Genomic DNA, 15,882 nt, shown 5'->3' on the forward strand with positions numbered 1-15,882 from the left:
AAGCATACAACGGGTTTAATTTCACAAATTATTAAAGTTAAGAGCTCCATCCATCACACTACTGTACATTCAGTTTTGTAAGCAGCCCACATACCATGTTCTGCAGAGTAAATATTAGAATATGCAAAATAAAGATGAGATACCAAGAGGCAGAAGGTGTTTCCACAGCATGGAGCAGGTCGCGCTGGCAGAAGCACCGAACAGCAGCTCCCGGCACAGCGAGGAGCCCGTGCTCCCCACTATTCTGAGACCTTCTCCACAAAACAAGCTACAAAGTCCAGAGGGAAACGTTCTAAAGTTTACTACCGCAATTACCACTTTCACAACATGTTTAGCACCCTGTAGTTCCATTAAAAATAAATAGGTCAGCTGGATTGACTGAAAAGGCACTAATTAAGGCATTCTTTATTTTTAATTTTGCCCATAAGATCTGAATACCAAACTGGTATTTTTATTGAAGCTACCTGATTTATATAGTGCTGGATTAATGAATTTTGAATCACTATTTGATCTTTGACGATAATGCTTTACTTTCTTTCCCCTGCTTGCAAAGAATGATTAGGCAGTGCCACTAATGAGAAACATTAATTTAATAGTTTTTAAATACATCATTAACCTCATTTCTTGAATCCATTAATATTTCTGATTTATTTTGGATTCGGATAGCAGCTTTCCCTCTTTTAAGCAAGGAAAACTTCATTCTACATTTCTAATGTGATCCGTCCTAATGTGTCCTATGTCCCTAAGTGTGTTCCTAAGCACGAAGTGTTCTGTTTGTGTCATTGTAGATCCACATAGAGCAGATCTCTGAACAAACATCACTTTATGCATCCCAAGGAGAAACAACATCTGGCCAAAACGCTCCAGCCCAGGAGCTTATCCTGGGTTTTACACACACAAAGTTGCACCCGATCTGAAATCACTGTATCTTTGCAATTGGCGCCTTTTTGTGGAACCCCCTGTATTAAAAACCCGGGACAGGCTCCTGGGTTGTATTTCCAAGACAAGAATTGGCCCCTGTGTCAGATCCCTGGGGAGAACACGGTGTGCAATGAGAAATGACACAATTATGAAAGACAAACCCAACTCTTTCCCAATCAGCTTCAGCTTTTCTTTCTGCTAATGACTGTGTTAGTATGTCTCTGCCGCTTGGTGCAATACACCGTGTCATTAACTGGAAAACAATCTGAAGGTGAGAGCATTTTTTAAAAAATAAGATCTTTCTTGGTTTGGTTTGCTGCTTTTCTCCTTGTTTTGATGTGGGAACAAATACAATAATGAAGAATATAATTCCATCTGCGCTTCAGACAATGACAAGTCTTCAAAAGAAGGGGCGTTCTCATCTGTCTCGTTCCCTCTATCGAAGAACAACGCAGAAGAAACACGACTAATACCTGTGGGATCGCACCTGGTAAAGAAAGAAGAATGAGCACAGTCCCAGCTGTTTGACCACATCTGGAATTCATCTGGTACTGAGGAATGTGAGGAGTTTAACAGCAATCACCTGAGGTTGTTCAGCCTGTGCACTCAGACAGAAACACACCGGTCTATACTGGGTAATGCGATAATGGATTTAGGCAACAGGGCATGGACACATGTTTGTGACAGCAACCAGTATCTCTGAACTACCTCCTTTTCTTATTTAAGTGGAAACACGAGAAAGGCGCCCGAGCAGATGTGTATCGGTCAATGAAATGTGGATGAGAACAAGAGACCATAAAACGCGTTACCTGGTTAGACAAGATGGGAGCAAAACGAGGTGCCAGCACATGGGAGCGGAACGTTCTGCTGGTGGACACGAGGCAGGGGGGGTCCGTACGCTGCTGAAATAAAGGTCTGCTCAATCTGATCTGTTTTATATAAACACCTTCCAGTTATCGCCAGTTTACACAGGATCATCTTCCATCCCTGATCTGATTCATTGGTGAACAATCCGGGCTGTAAAAGTGTCATTTCAAGGTTAACGTGTTACTGGAATATCAGTCAAGCTGAGTGAATAATCCATAACTAATTGCTTATTTAATCGCACATTCTTTGTACATGAGGCAATTGCAATATCCCTGAAGGCTTTGGGTTCCCCCCCTCTTTTCAGTGAGCTATAAAACTCCTATATCTGCTCTTCAACATGTGCTTTTGTTGCTCCACTATATCAGCCAAGCGATATTATCTCTGTTCCCCAAATACATTGCTTCTATAGCCATTAATTAATGGCAGCATGTTAGACTTTTGAAACTTAACAACTGAATTCCTTATTCACTTAACATATAGGAACATCAACATTTAATAGCAGCGTTTTCATTTTCCTGAAAAACTACTACAGAATATCTAATTGGACTTGACTGTTTAAGACCGACTCACATACTCCTTGCATGCCAAAATTTCCCAAAACTGGATATACCATTATTCTTAAGATATTCTTTAAGAATATAGAATATGCTCCTATGCATCGTTTGTGCAGGAACTGCCCTTAAAAAAAAGGTATTAGCTAGCAACATCATTTTATATTATTATTTATTATATATTTTATATTATATTTTATCTATTGGAGCAGGAATGGCAGGGTAAAAAAAGCTTGTATTTTTCAGTTTACCTCCTGACATAATGTTTCTCCATTTCATGAGGAGTCTCTTTCCAAATCGATACTTGGAACACGGCTTTTTCCTCATCAGGCTATCCCAATTAAGAATAACAGACTGTCAGCCGCAGCACTTATTGGAGAATTCAATTTAAACTTGCTTAACTTGATGAAACTTCCCTGCACCTTGGTGCAATCATCCAAGATTAAACGGTTCACAACAAAAATAGCCCGGATCCATTTATTCAGTCCACATTTCCACGCAATAAAAATGACTAATGTGTTAAACCCCAAATCCTGGAGGTGGAGCGTGGTATCCCAACGAATTCATCAGGAATAATTAAAGTGGAAACTTAATTGGGCAAGAAGTGCAACCAGACCCTGGGTGTGGGGCAGAGGGGAAAAAGAAACGTAGGGACCTTCGCTTCTATGGTTTTCCAGAGCAGAGGAAACCTGCACCGTTACTTCCAGCATCCAGAGGGGTGCTGATATACGCCAATTCTAATTCTATTCACACTGACATTTCCTGGGGAATTCCAGCAGTTGAGAAAAACCTCTTGTTTTCAAGCCTTGCTCGCAGACAAACATCCTGGAAAATGAGGCAGAAGTTTTCATCCCTTATAGGGACTTTGCAGCCCGACCGACTGACCTCCTACACAGAAACACCAGAGCGTTTTTGCTAATGGAAATAAAACATTTTAGAAGCTGCCCAATGCAAGGTGCAGATCTGGATTATTCCAAACATGGTCTTGGCAAAAATACAAACCCCCTCGCAAAAATACAAACTGGCCACTCCTCAGCTGCCTGGTTTTGCAACTGTATTAATGCCCAAGGCCGCAATCCTGCAGGATGCTGAGCGCTTGCTCAAGGGCACTCTAAAGCCAAGACTACAATAGGGCCTAGGTCTGGGTCTGGCCACACCTAAGAACTCAGCAATCACAGCTGAGGCTGTAGACTCGACTTAAACCAACAAGTGATTGTTGTTTTACCATAGCGCTGTCACCTTCTCACCAAACACAGTTAGAATTCAAGTGTTGGCCAAAATGTCCCTTTATTAACTTGACTCCAGCTTCTTAAAGTCGAGCTGGAAACATCTTAACAATCTTAATCCTGGAATCAAGAGTTAACTGACTTTCCCATAGATTTGATGAATGCTGTTGGTGCAGCTTTTACCACTTTGTGAGCAAAAACATTCCTGTATTACCATAACAGAGAAATCCTCACTGTGTGAGACTGAAAAGACAAAAACCTCATTTCTTGCTTTCTTTCCTCATTAAGAATCCAGAGGAACGAACCAGCACTCGAGTCGCTTTGCTGGCTGCAGGGCTGGAACAAAACACAACGCTGCATCTTGCTGCTTCCCCGGCGAAAAGCTCCGTGTACGCAGGGGCTTCGGTGACAGCAGCGTGAAAACGGGTATGGGAAGGAGTTGTCTTTACATGCAGAGCAGTTTTGAAACCTCCTGTCTCCCGACGGGAGACATTTGTGCTGTTCCTTCCACCCACTGCTCGGTATTATCACATTTCACAGGAGTGTGAAGTAGCTGAACAAACAGAGCTGGGGAGCTTTGGAAAGAAAAGCAGCACCTCCACCTCGCCGCAAATGTCAACAGGAATCAAGAAGTTCATTTCCTATGCAAGCAAAGGCTTCAAAGCGAAGCCCCCTCCTGTTTGAAACCAAAGGGAAACGCTGCTGACTGCATCAGGCTGTGCAAAGACACAGCTGGGATAAACAAAAACATGCAGATTTGGCTTTTTTTGCCCAGGCATCCAGCTCTCCTTCATGAGGTGCCTTGAATTTTGGGGTTTCTGGCATCCTTCCCTGTCTGCGTCTTGATTTGAGATCCTCTCTGGGGATGCACCTGGAACCGGGGATTCCTTCCTGACTTCAGTTTGGGCAGGGGTGGCAAACTCGAGGTTTTGGGTTCTATTGGAGGTAAGCGACAGCTTGTTTTAAATGCCCTCATTTCTCTAAATGGCCCTGATTTCTCTGCTTACCTCCACTTTCCAGTGACGATGCGATGATGGCAAAGGCTCTCATCATGTAGCCTTCTTGCTGCCTTTTTGAAGAGTGCTTATTTTTACTTTTTAAATCCACCTTGACAAGCGTCTCGCTGTGATTCTCCAGCAAACCAGAGTCGCTCAGATACAACCTAAGAGACACAACAGCGTTTCAGTTTGGGTGATCTCCACACCGCTGTGGGTTTTTTGCCAACCCGACCCTAATTCCAGAACCTCAGGGGTGTTTTGGAACCTGCAGCATCCCCAGACCCCCTGGGATGGAACTGTGACCCTTCTGCTCCCCCCGATGTGTGCTGTTCCTTTTGACGTGGCTGTGCCGGCCCCGATAGGGACCTGCAGCATCCCCGGACCCCCCAGGATGGGACTGTGACCCTTCTGCTCCCCCCTATATGTCCTGTTCCCTTTGATGTGGCTGTGCCGGCCCTGATAGGGACCAGCAGCCTCGGGCAGTCGCGCCAGGGAAATTAAACTTCCCAGATCTTGAGAACACACAGCACGGAGGAAAAAAAGTGCGAAGAATTGAAATGACAAGGTTATTCAGGTTGTTTCTTTAAAGGCAACTTCAGCCTGGACAGGTGGTGAAGGAGGGGAGCTCAGATTCCTCTTCTCCTGAGGGAGATTTCTACATCTTTGACTTAAATCCCAAAGCGCTTTTCGATTTATGGACTAAATACTTAATTTCATGGCCATATCCCCCCCGACTAGTTGCTTTTTACCTTATTTTTTTACCTCTGCCTTAAACCCTTGCAAAGATTTGGCTCTTGTAAAGCCATCGTTCTCACCTTATTGGGGAGGTGATGGTTCATGGACCTTTTCTGCTCATTTCACCACCAAACTGGTCCCAGCACAAGAGCAGGTAGAGCTGGAGCATCGTCCAACCTCCAGGGATTAAACTCAGCGCCACAGCTTTTCGGATCCTCAATGGCAAAACAACGAAGTCAAAGACCACGCGACTCATTTTAAAGCAATTCTGTTCCTTTTGCTGGGGGCAAGAAGTAAAGATTGCAGTGAGTTCATGCTGTTCATGGACTTGGACCTTGTGATGGGGACGCAGAACAGCTTAATGCTATAGCTATAAGGTAATCCTATAGCTCTAAGGCGCAGTTGACCTGTTGCAATGTAGTTGGTATCAGAACATCTGTCTCTGGAGCTCCAGAGAATTAATCGTTCGAAGTATTCCATATGCGGACGGCTCCTTTTGTCAAAAGTGGAGATTTGTGGGAGAAATCCAATTGTAAAGAAGCTTTATGGGATTTTTATCAGAAAGAGCCTGGGAAACAACTGTATTTCATTCAATTAACTCTTTTTTCTTTGGCAAAAGGGTTGATTTTATTTTTTAATGCAAATTGGAGGAGTGTTTTTGACAGGAGTGAAAACAGATGCAGAAGAAGTTCCCCAGCTTAGCTCCACGTGTATTTTAGTGACCGAGATGGCTGTAGCATCGTCCTAACAAAAGCTGTCAGCAAAGGGACTGGTAAATATTACATTTGCCTAATATTTTTCCTTTACAGGGCCTCCCAAACATGATGTTCATCCTTCATTTTGTAGGATGTGGGCAACTCCAGCAGAAAAGAAGGCTGAAAGCATCACAAAAGGGTCTGAAGGGGGCAGGCAAGGAGAAGGGGAGAGGGGATGTCAACAGGAGGGGACTTAAAATTAACGGCCCCAGTGATGCTCCATGGGATGAAGTTATTACATCATTTTCCTACCAGATGTTAGCGCTGCAAAAGTATTTTCCCCTTGTTTTATATGGTTAGCGCAGCTTCTCTGGTGGGAACGTACTCTGTGGATCAGGAGCCTGTCTAAACATGAAAACTGTTTGGGTAAACACCAGCTGGTCCTCTGTCCTGTTAGCAAATAAAAAGCCTCTTTTTAAATTAGCGTCGCAAGGAAGAACAATGTTTAAATAGTTCCATTGTCTTCCCCTGGAAAATAAAGAACTTAAATGCAAACGGTAGGGTGGATTCCTGGGGAATACGCTCTGATGGAACCGCCGCGGTCACCGGGAGATCCGCATCATCTCGGGGACAGGAGGACAATTAGGATGACGGCGGCGGGGAAAAGAGGCAGAGAAAATGTTTTGCTGGGGTTACTCAGCAGCAGAGGCGGGGAGAGAAATTCAGGAGCGTCCTTGGAGGGGTTTTGAGCCCAAATCTGTGAGAGTTTGGGGTTTGCACCCACCCTATGGCTGGAAATCTGGCTGCAGGGGGGAAAGGACACTGAGCCTGAGCTTCCCTCACCCCCTTCTCCCCATGGCTGTTGCAAACTCTGCTTTTTCTCTGTATTTCAGCAGCACTAGAGGGCTGCAGAGAACTGCTTTTTGCAGCTGCAGAGCTGACATTAATGCTCCAGCCCTCAGCTGCCACTTGTCCTTAGAGGAAAAATGGACAGAAAGAGATGCGGAGATGTGATGGTTTGGTTTTCCTTACCTGCCAAGAGGAGACTGGGGTGCAAGTCGTGGTTCACACCTGGCAGGGAAACATGAAACGGGAGGTTATTGTGCTGCTAAATCGTAAAATAGTTCAGGTTTGTCCCCAGTCGGCCTCTCTGCTCAAAGCAGCAGCGGCCGGAGCCGCTGTGCCCTGCTGGGTTTTGAGCATCGCCAAGGACCAACACCACAATCATTCTCATGTCTGATAGCTCTTGTGTTTCATTAAAAATATAATCTTCTTCTTGTGTTTAAACAGAATCCCTGTATTTAGATTTGTTCCCATTGCATCTTTCCCTTTTAGTGAACGTCCCTGAGAAGAGTCTTGCTCAGTTTTCTGGATGTGGCGACAGCGCTGCTTTGATTACAAGGTGACTATGCTAAAGTTAATGCTGTATATTCAATTAAAAAGACAGTGACACCTAGAAGAACTTGAGGTATCAAGTTAAAACAGGGATATTGGTCTAGAAAGGGCCTCGTGAGACCAACCAATCTCTCCTTAATTTCCAGCCTCCATTTATTCACGGTCAGTTCAGACCCACTATGGTGGTGCCAGCCCTGTCCATCAGTTTTTGCTCCCTATTACATTTTTCTCTTTCCTGTTTTTAATTTTGTAATAATATTCAAGTTTGTCAGGCTGTTCCTCTGGGCTTATGGTTTCTCCTGAGTTTTGTTTTGATGATCACAAAACTGTTTTAGTGCCTGAAATCATCAGTAAAAGTAAAAAGAAAACCCCGGAGTTGGTCCCAGGAACCTCTTCAGCATCACTTACTGTGAAAAATGGGAGATTCAACCTCTTTCTCCTTCCCACTGGGTATTTCTGGGGCTGGAATCAGGTAGATCACAAAGGCTGAAGGCGCCTGTTTCATCCCAGGTGAACATCCTAAAACCCCGGCTTGTCCTCCCCTGGTTCCTTCTCCTGTCAAACAAGACACATGGGAATGATCATTTGGTTGTTTCACAAACACCCCTGCTCCTGCATACTTGCAAATCCGGCCTTGAAAGCTTTGGAAGGAAAAGCCCTACGTGTATATACGTACTTCTTTTCTTATTTAAAAATGTAATTAGACGCAGCAGGATGGAATTTACAGTATAATTATAAATCGCAGAGGCCAGCGCCTGCTCTTCACTCAACGATAACCCCGTTAAGAGCGGCTGATGAATAATCCGAGTTTCCCAGGTTCGCTTTAGGGTGCGATTCACCCATCTGCAGAGGGTCAGCACACCAGTTGTGTTCTCCTCAAGTCTTATTTAATACCAATAAATAAGGCATCAGCGACGTGTGGCCTTGTGCTGTCCCTTCACACGCGTCCCTTCTCCTCGTAACCCCATTAGATTCCAACCGGGTAAGAATCTGTTGAATTTACCTCTTCTTTTTAACTATATTTTCAAAAAGGCAGTATTTTCTTTCCTCTAATTCACCACCAGATGGCAAGTGGGCACTGGGCAGGACAGCCCAGCTCAGATGGGGGTGAGACCCCTCGCACAAAGATGCTTTAAGGTAAATTTCTGTCCGTAACAAGTCACCATGTGTCTCTTGGGAATATATTCATTTGAATTAAAATGATAATGGTACAGTGGGTTTAATTCAGGTGAGAAATAACTCACCTTGAGCCCGTGCTGGTTTTGAGTTTAAATTCGCTTTTTCCTGATGCTGTGAAGAGCTTCTCAGGGCTGGAAATCACTGTCAACAAGACCTGGGGACAAGGCGGTGAGGACGGTCTCAAGGCCTTTTGTCCCCCCTGGTCCCCACTCTGTGAATTTTGGAGGGACAGGGAGAGGTGACAGCGCAGGGACAAGAGAGGACAAAGTATTTCTGTCTCTATTGGAGAAAAGGTTGAGATATCCAGCAATGAACATCCTACCGTGGCCTCGCTTTTGCCGACTGGAAACGCTCCCTTTCAGCATCCCTGTGCCTGTCACATGCTACATGAGATGTTTAATTACTTTTCTTGGCGTCATTTGTGTTGATTACATTTTTTAAAATTTGGGTAAGAGAGCAGGAGAGCTCACACCGAGAGCAAATCACCGTTTGATTGGCAGCGCTTCCCAAAACAGCTTCTGATCCACCCCTCCTGGTGCTAAAATCACTAATGATGTCCCGAAACAATACAAGGCTCCTTCAAAAAAATATATATATTTAAATTTCTCTATTGCAGGCCATGTGCTGGTAGAGGGAGCTGTTCTGATGCTCGTTTTTCCCTGTTCATAGCTGGAGCCCAAGGTCGTTTTGCTGCCGGGGAAGACTCAGCCCTGACCATCCCTGCGAGATGTTCGTCCAAGGGTCTCACGAAAACGCTTCAGCATCTTTTCCCCTAATGGTTTTCCTTAAAGCAGGAATGCAACACCCCTAATTGCAAATTAAGCCGAGACCGTCATCACCTCGGTGGCTGCGGAGCACGCCTGATTTGCAAGACATGGAGATATTAATATTTCCAAACACAAGTAGGATAGCAACCCGCTAACTCTATATATAACACATTATATATAATGTGCAGCTTAATACCCTTTGCATTTATGTTCCTGTTACTTTTTTCGATGCACAAGCATCACTATTTCAGCTCATTCTGCGGGCTGTGCTGTTCCCCAATTCCCTTCCACCGTAACACTGTGTAGCCAGATATCCCCCCATTTACTATTTCTGTACCCACCTGTTGTCTTTATCCTCTCAATCCAGCCCATTTTTGTCTTTCTCCTCTTGATCCAGCCCAGTTTTCAAGTTTTGAGCCATTGGAATGTCCCTCAAAGGGCTGGATGTGTCCCCTTGTCCCAGCAGCAACGTCTGCCATGGGCTGGACTCTCCGATCCCCCTGTTTAGAAGACAAAACCACAAATCAGTCTTGGTGTTTGGGGCAATAATTCGCTCCCAGCCCCTCCTGAGTGACCCTCAGCCTTTCTCCATGTCACCTGGGACAGGACAGGACCACAGGAGGGGACATTTCTATTCCAACCCTCCTCTTAAACACAATTTGCTTGTCATTTCTCCCCCTTGCGACCCGCAAGTCTGATTTTTATGTACCATGGTAAATGTTGTGCCTTGAAAAGACCCACACATGAATAAGAAATCAGGCTGTCACTCCGCCGTGCTCCTTTTAAAGAGAAATTGCTTAAAGCAGCAAGAACGACGTCTAATCTTGGGAGCCCAGGAGCCGGCGTTGGTGAGCGGCTGCGCGGGGTCATTGCAGCTTGTGCTCATGAATAATGAATCTGAGACCGTCGCTATGCAAATGTCACCTAACAAGCTCCAAACTAAATAAAAATCTTGTTTATTACGTCAATTATTTGCCTGTCTCCTTTCCCAAGCGCTCGCTTGGATTTTTGGGATGGAGCCGATTTATTTGAAGAAGTGGGCGATCAACAGAGAATATTGGGTGGCCTTATGAATCCTGGAGCCTTGAGCATCCTATAAATACGAGACCAGGTTCATGGGTTGGATACACACAGGGATCTGGTCCTGACTGAGATTTCTTGGCCTTCTATAGGAAACTATTTCAGATTTGACCTCCTCTTAACCATTTGGTGATGGCCACAAGCGAAACGGAGGATTGTCAGATCTCGTGATAGTTGCTTAACCCTTCTTCATCCTTCAGCTTGTTAATTTAGCGCAAAACACCAACACTTCCCGCGTCCCTTGGTCTCGTAACGCAACGCTGGACGGCTTCCAACTGCTTTACAAACCCGTGTCAACCAGATGCGACTCAAAGCCACCGAAAAACCATGATGCTCAATTCAAGACACCCAATGACAAACTCGCTAATGCGTCACCCCAAGGAACAGCAAGCCAAAAGCTGCAGGCGCTGTTTCTCCACTGAGGTAACCTTTATAGCTCTGACGAACAATATTTTACGCAGCTATTGCTCCAACAGAAGTCACCGTGTTGTTTTTTATACCTCTGCCTCTTGTCAGGAAGAAGCCGGAGTAAATTCTCCTCGGACAGCTTGGTGTAATCCTGACCTGCGTGCTGATAGTTGTTGTGTTTTCTCAACTCCGAGCACGGGCAAGGATGCGCGTCAGGTTATTTATGAATCCAGATCAGCTTTTAAATTTCATTTCTTTTATTTTGTCACCTGGCTTTGGTCATGCTGTGCCTTTCCATTTTAACCCATAACGCAACGTTTCGGTCGATCTGCTGCTGGTTTTCTGCAGGGATGAACCATCCAGCTGGGGACGTTTGCCATGATTTGCAGCTTTGAGACAAAGGGAGCAGATGGGTGCGATGGGCACTGGTGGGACAAAGCCCTTGTGCTGTGGTCCCACTTCTCCACCGTGGACCATGAGCTCCATGGAGCGATGGCCACGTCTTGGCCCAGCACAACCTTGAATAAATAATTTAAAATAAAGAGGAAATCACTAAGTAAATTGAATTTTGCTTCTTGTTTTTTCCTGATGTCCCCCTCCTGCTGCCCAGAGAGGAGCGCGTTGGCAGGTGCCCTGCAGGAGATGGGAGCAAATGGGACCGTGTCCCGCTGTCACGGCGCTCTCGTGATGAATAGCCGCTCTTCTGATGAAGCACAAGCATCTTCCTGCTCTTCACCTGACGCAAATTATGCCAAGCAATTACTGAAATGGAGTGTGAAATTGTGCTGGTGACAGACAGCCCGATGCGGGCACCAAAGAGATTTTGGTTCTAGAATAGAATCACAGAATCATTTTGGTTGGAAAAGCCTCTCAAGATCGAGTCCAACTGTGAACCCAACACTGGCATTAAACCATGTCCTACAGAACCTCATCTACACAAGATTTATTCTTCCTAAATCGCAATTTCGGGCGCCCCGAGAAAGCCTGTTTGAGAGACAACATCCACGCTGAGCTTGTACAACATATATTTATTATCCACAAGGTGGAATAAAGGAGTTGGTTTCCAATAAGGATGCTCTGATCAAAGCTGAGTCATTAGTTCAATGGAAAAATTAAGAATGAAAGCAAGAGTTCCCCAAAAATGGGCATAAATGGCATCTGCTTATCGCCATCCACACCCTCTGGTAAATGAAGAGGATAGAAGGAACACATGGGGAGTGTTTAGCGGTGGTTTGCGGATCCCTCAACTCCCAACAAAAAGAGATTTGCTGTCGGAACATCTCACCCGGACCCACAGGGACTCGGTGGCCTCGACCCACCTGCCCGTGTTTAACTGGTGCCCAGTTTCTCTGGGCAGCTGGGAGATGCACGATGTGTTTTAAGCAAGAAAAGGGCACCGACTACATCATCTTGACCTCAGCGAGCGACCGAGAATTACAGAAAAGCAGCAACGCGGTTAATGCGGGCACCGAGACCATTACAGAAGAGGTAGCTCTAAGTAAATCTTTTGTGTAATTAACAGTACAGTTCTGCAAATTAGTGGAAATTACATATTGAAATGCTTGGATGGCAGCCACGCCGGAGGGAAAGCGCTGACTTTAGTCTGATCTGAGACGGGCTGCTTGTGGCCTGCCAAAAACTTGAATAGAAAAGGACCTGGAAACGCAAGAGATCCCTGGCACGGGCTTAGAAGTGAGCAGGAGGGCGCCCTGACAAAATCGGGGGACGGAGCGGACCTGAGAGCATCGTCTTTGCCCAATTCATATGCACTTAGAGCAAAAATAAACAGATACCAAAGCCCAAAAACTAGAGGCTTGTCATGAAATGATTATGTATCTCTCCCCTTTGCCTCCCCTGGCTCCTTGAGCACCATTCATGGGAAAACACACCAGATATTTAGACATTTATGCCTTTGTGCAGAAACAAAACCAACAAGACAAAGCGGCTTCAGAACACCCACGAGGCTGGTTGGAAAGCTTTGCATGGACGTGGCGCTCTCTATAATAAAATATCAATGGCTTTTCACAAAGCTTTGGACACACACAGAAGCAGGACCTCCCCAAAAATACATCGAAATACATACATAGAACGATGTCCCGCATCCCCATCCCACCGATTTTACCCATATAACAGAATGGGGCGTCCACACACATGCTAAAATAACATCCACTGACCTCTACCTCAAGCAGAAAGGCGCCCTTCCCATCACACGATATATATTATACAGTTTTGTGCCAACACACAATGGCCTTGCATGGAGTTGCTTAACATAACGAGGAAAGACGCCGCTTTTAAACAAAACAAGGCTTTGCTTTAAATTTGATGGCATTTTTTCACGCCGAGCATTCGAAAGTCAAGGGAACAAACCGCCCCAGCCCACTTTTTTGCAGAGAAAACACACACAACATGCTTCTTCTCTCTAAGATAAGCCTGAAAGTAGCTACAAACACCCAAATCCTTGCACAGGTAAAAGCAAAGTGCTAATGAACAGTACACTGAGCTTAGTGGGTGCTAAGGAAGGAGATACTCTAATATTTTGGGGTCGTTCTGCCTGGTTTTCCATAAACCAAGATTCCCCAAACCTGGGAATCTCGATGGATTTATCTCTGGCCAATCTTCAATGAGAAAGCCAAGGCTTTTATTCTTCATTCTTTATTATCTGCTCACCCTGCAGAAGTATTTTTGGCGTTTTTTCCCCGCACGAACCGATGGGATGAACCTTCTCGGGTGTTTCTCCGTTGGGCAAACCGCAGCTACTTTCCTATTTTTATTCATTAAAGGAGCGAAGAGCGGAAATAGGCAAATGTCTCCCATGGTACCAGTGCGCTCTTTTTAAGGTGATATGGGCCTGATCTCGTCAAAATTAATGGCTTATGGTTATTCATGCTATTATTCTTAATGGGGCCAAGCATATACTGTACCCAGCAAGAAGCAGCGCTTGACTTGTCCAGGATTTATAATGGATCACGACCCGGCTGGGCTAAAGTACAAAAACTTCATGGCTAATAATGATTCTGTGCTCCGAATAAAAAGGAATGAGGAGGGAAAGGTACAGTGGAAAAATGGGGAAAACCTGCCACAAATGAAAAACAGGGAAAGAGTAAAATTCAACGGAGCTGGGGAACCCCGTCCTAATTAAAGCTCGGATGCTGCAAACGAACGTGGAAAGACTCAGTGAAACTACCAGGACTTGGGAGGACACAGACTGAAAACTGAAGTATGAAAAGGGGCAGGTTTGAACCACAGATTGGAGGGTTTAAAATAAAATAAAGAGGAAATCTGCCGAGTTTTGATGTCTTAAACACTTGGGTCCTCTGGTTCATTACGGGAGAATCATCTCTTGATAAAAAGCTGAAAGACAGAAAAGCCTTGATCAAAGCGTTAATATTTCTGCACTGGAGCAAGAGAGAGATTTAAATTGCCATTAAACTCCAGCGCCAGTTTAACCTGCCCGGTTATAGGGCTAATACCCCCTGGCTTTGGGAGCCACGAACTGTGTTTTAATGGGAATTTCATGCTGGACGGGAAGTTCTGGAGCCTGACCTTCCCCACGGACCACACGGGAGATGGAAGGATAAAGGATAAAAAGGCATATGGTATTTTACCAGTGCTTTCCATGCCTTAGAACACAGGTACAAATAAATAAACCGGTATATTTGTGCTCTGCCCCGGGTTCAGCATCCTCAGAACTGTAGCAGGGAGCTGGAACGCCGATCAGAGAAAATTTGCTGACGATAATAAAAGCGCACGTTGCCTTGGAACCGACACAGGCAGCGCGCTGCTTGGCTTGCGGATTTACTTCTTCTCCAGCTTTCTCTGCAAAAAAAGGAGCCTTAAATCCTATACAAACTGTTCCCACGGCGTGGACAAGTAGGGGAGGCTTCAGCAAACCTGAAATCGCAGGGATTCACACGCCATCTGTATATTCAAAAACGCAACCGCTGATGTCGACAAATACGCTGATGGTCTCGTTTGCTCCAAAAGGAGATGAAATTAATGCCAACAGGCGGTGACAATGGATATAAGCACCCAGAACTGTGCAAACTGCACCTGCACCAACCAAGAGATGGATAATGAAGAGGTGGCTGCTGCTAAAAGAGCATGATAATGAATATTTGGTTTTGGGAAACAGAGAGAGAACATCTCACAGGGGTTTGTGCAGTAAACGTTGCTTATTGTGTTATTTATAAGATACTTCAAACCATGAAAACTATCTTTCATCCATTGCCTGTACTTCGGTACAGGTGCCTGGTCACCGGTACTTATAGAAATGATGTTAGGAATGAGTTTTGCATCTACAATAAGTACAAATAACACTTGTCTGTAGTTATCAGACCAACGCAGAGTTGCACAGACACACGTGTCTCCCTAAAGCGTCATTAGAATTTGCCACCCAAACCAAATGAATGAAAGCATCTCATTGAATATCTGGCTGTGGATGGTTCCTAAGCAGCGCAGTTAACAGAAAACACATGGAGAACAGGAAGATTTAGCGCTTTCACATCTTAAGAACACACAGGAAAACCTACTGACCGCTGCCTGGGTGAATTCCACCCAACACAGTGACTCCTTTTTTAAGTCGTGCTTTTCTTTTTGGCTTCAGCAGATGCTCATTGAACCCATAACAGTGACCACAGCAACAGAAAGTCGCCATGATATCAGCAGTTGGGACACGGACAACCCGCCCCGAACAGAGGATCTTAAATATAGAGTAATTAATACATGCAGAATACTTGTCGCAAGCTAACTGGGCTGTCTGGAGCTTTCCTCTTAGCAACTGCCAATGTAGGAAAATAATTAGTCTTTTGTTATCTCTGATGTTTCTTCACACAAATTGGCTATAAAACAGATCAATTGATCTGCTTTTTCCCCCCTGCCTTTGAGAAATGTGATGTATAAAAGGCACGAGTGGCTCTCGGTCTCAGCAAAGGGGAATTGCCCTCTTGCAAATCCCCAAAAGTTACTTAAAATCCACGGTCACCAGGGGCCAAACAAACTGCAAGAGTCTTCTCCAGGAGTTAAAGAGTGAAAATTTGGTGTCACCTGAGACATTAACATTA

At 44.9% G+C, this 15,882-nt stretch overlaps 1 long non-coding RNA gene across 1 annotated transcript; it reads left to right on the forward strand.

Annotated features, from left to right (window-relative positions):
• Nucleotides 1-5,571: 5,571 nt before the first annotated feature.
• On the forward strand, nt 5,572-10,302 carry LOC135576354 (uncharacterized). The gene is made up of 3 exons (XR_010468056.1): nt 5,572-6,070; nt 7,329-7,395; nt 9,237-10,302. It is a non-coding gene; the product is annotated as an uncharacterized LOC135576354 (long non-coding RNA).
• The last annotated feature ends 5,580 nt before the right edge of the window (nt 10,303-15,882 follow it).

This window comes from Columba livia, chromosome 25 (assembly GCF_036013475.1).
Source record: "Columba livia isolate bColLiv1 breed racing homer chromosome 25, bColLiv1.pat.W.v2, whole genome shotgun sequence".
Classification (NCBI taxonomy): Eukaryota; Metazoa; Chordata; class Aves; order Columbiformes; family Columbidae; genus Columba; species Columba livia.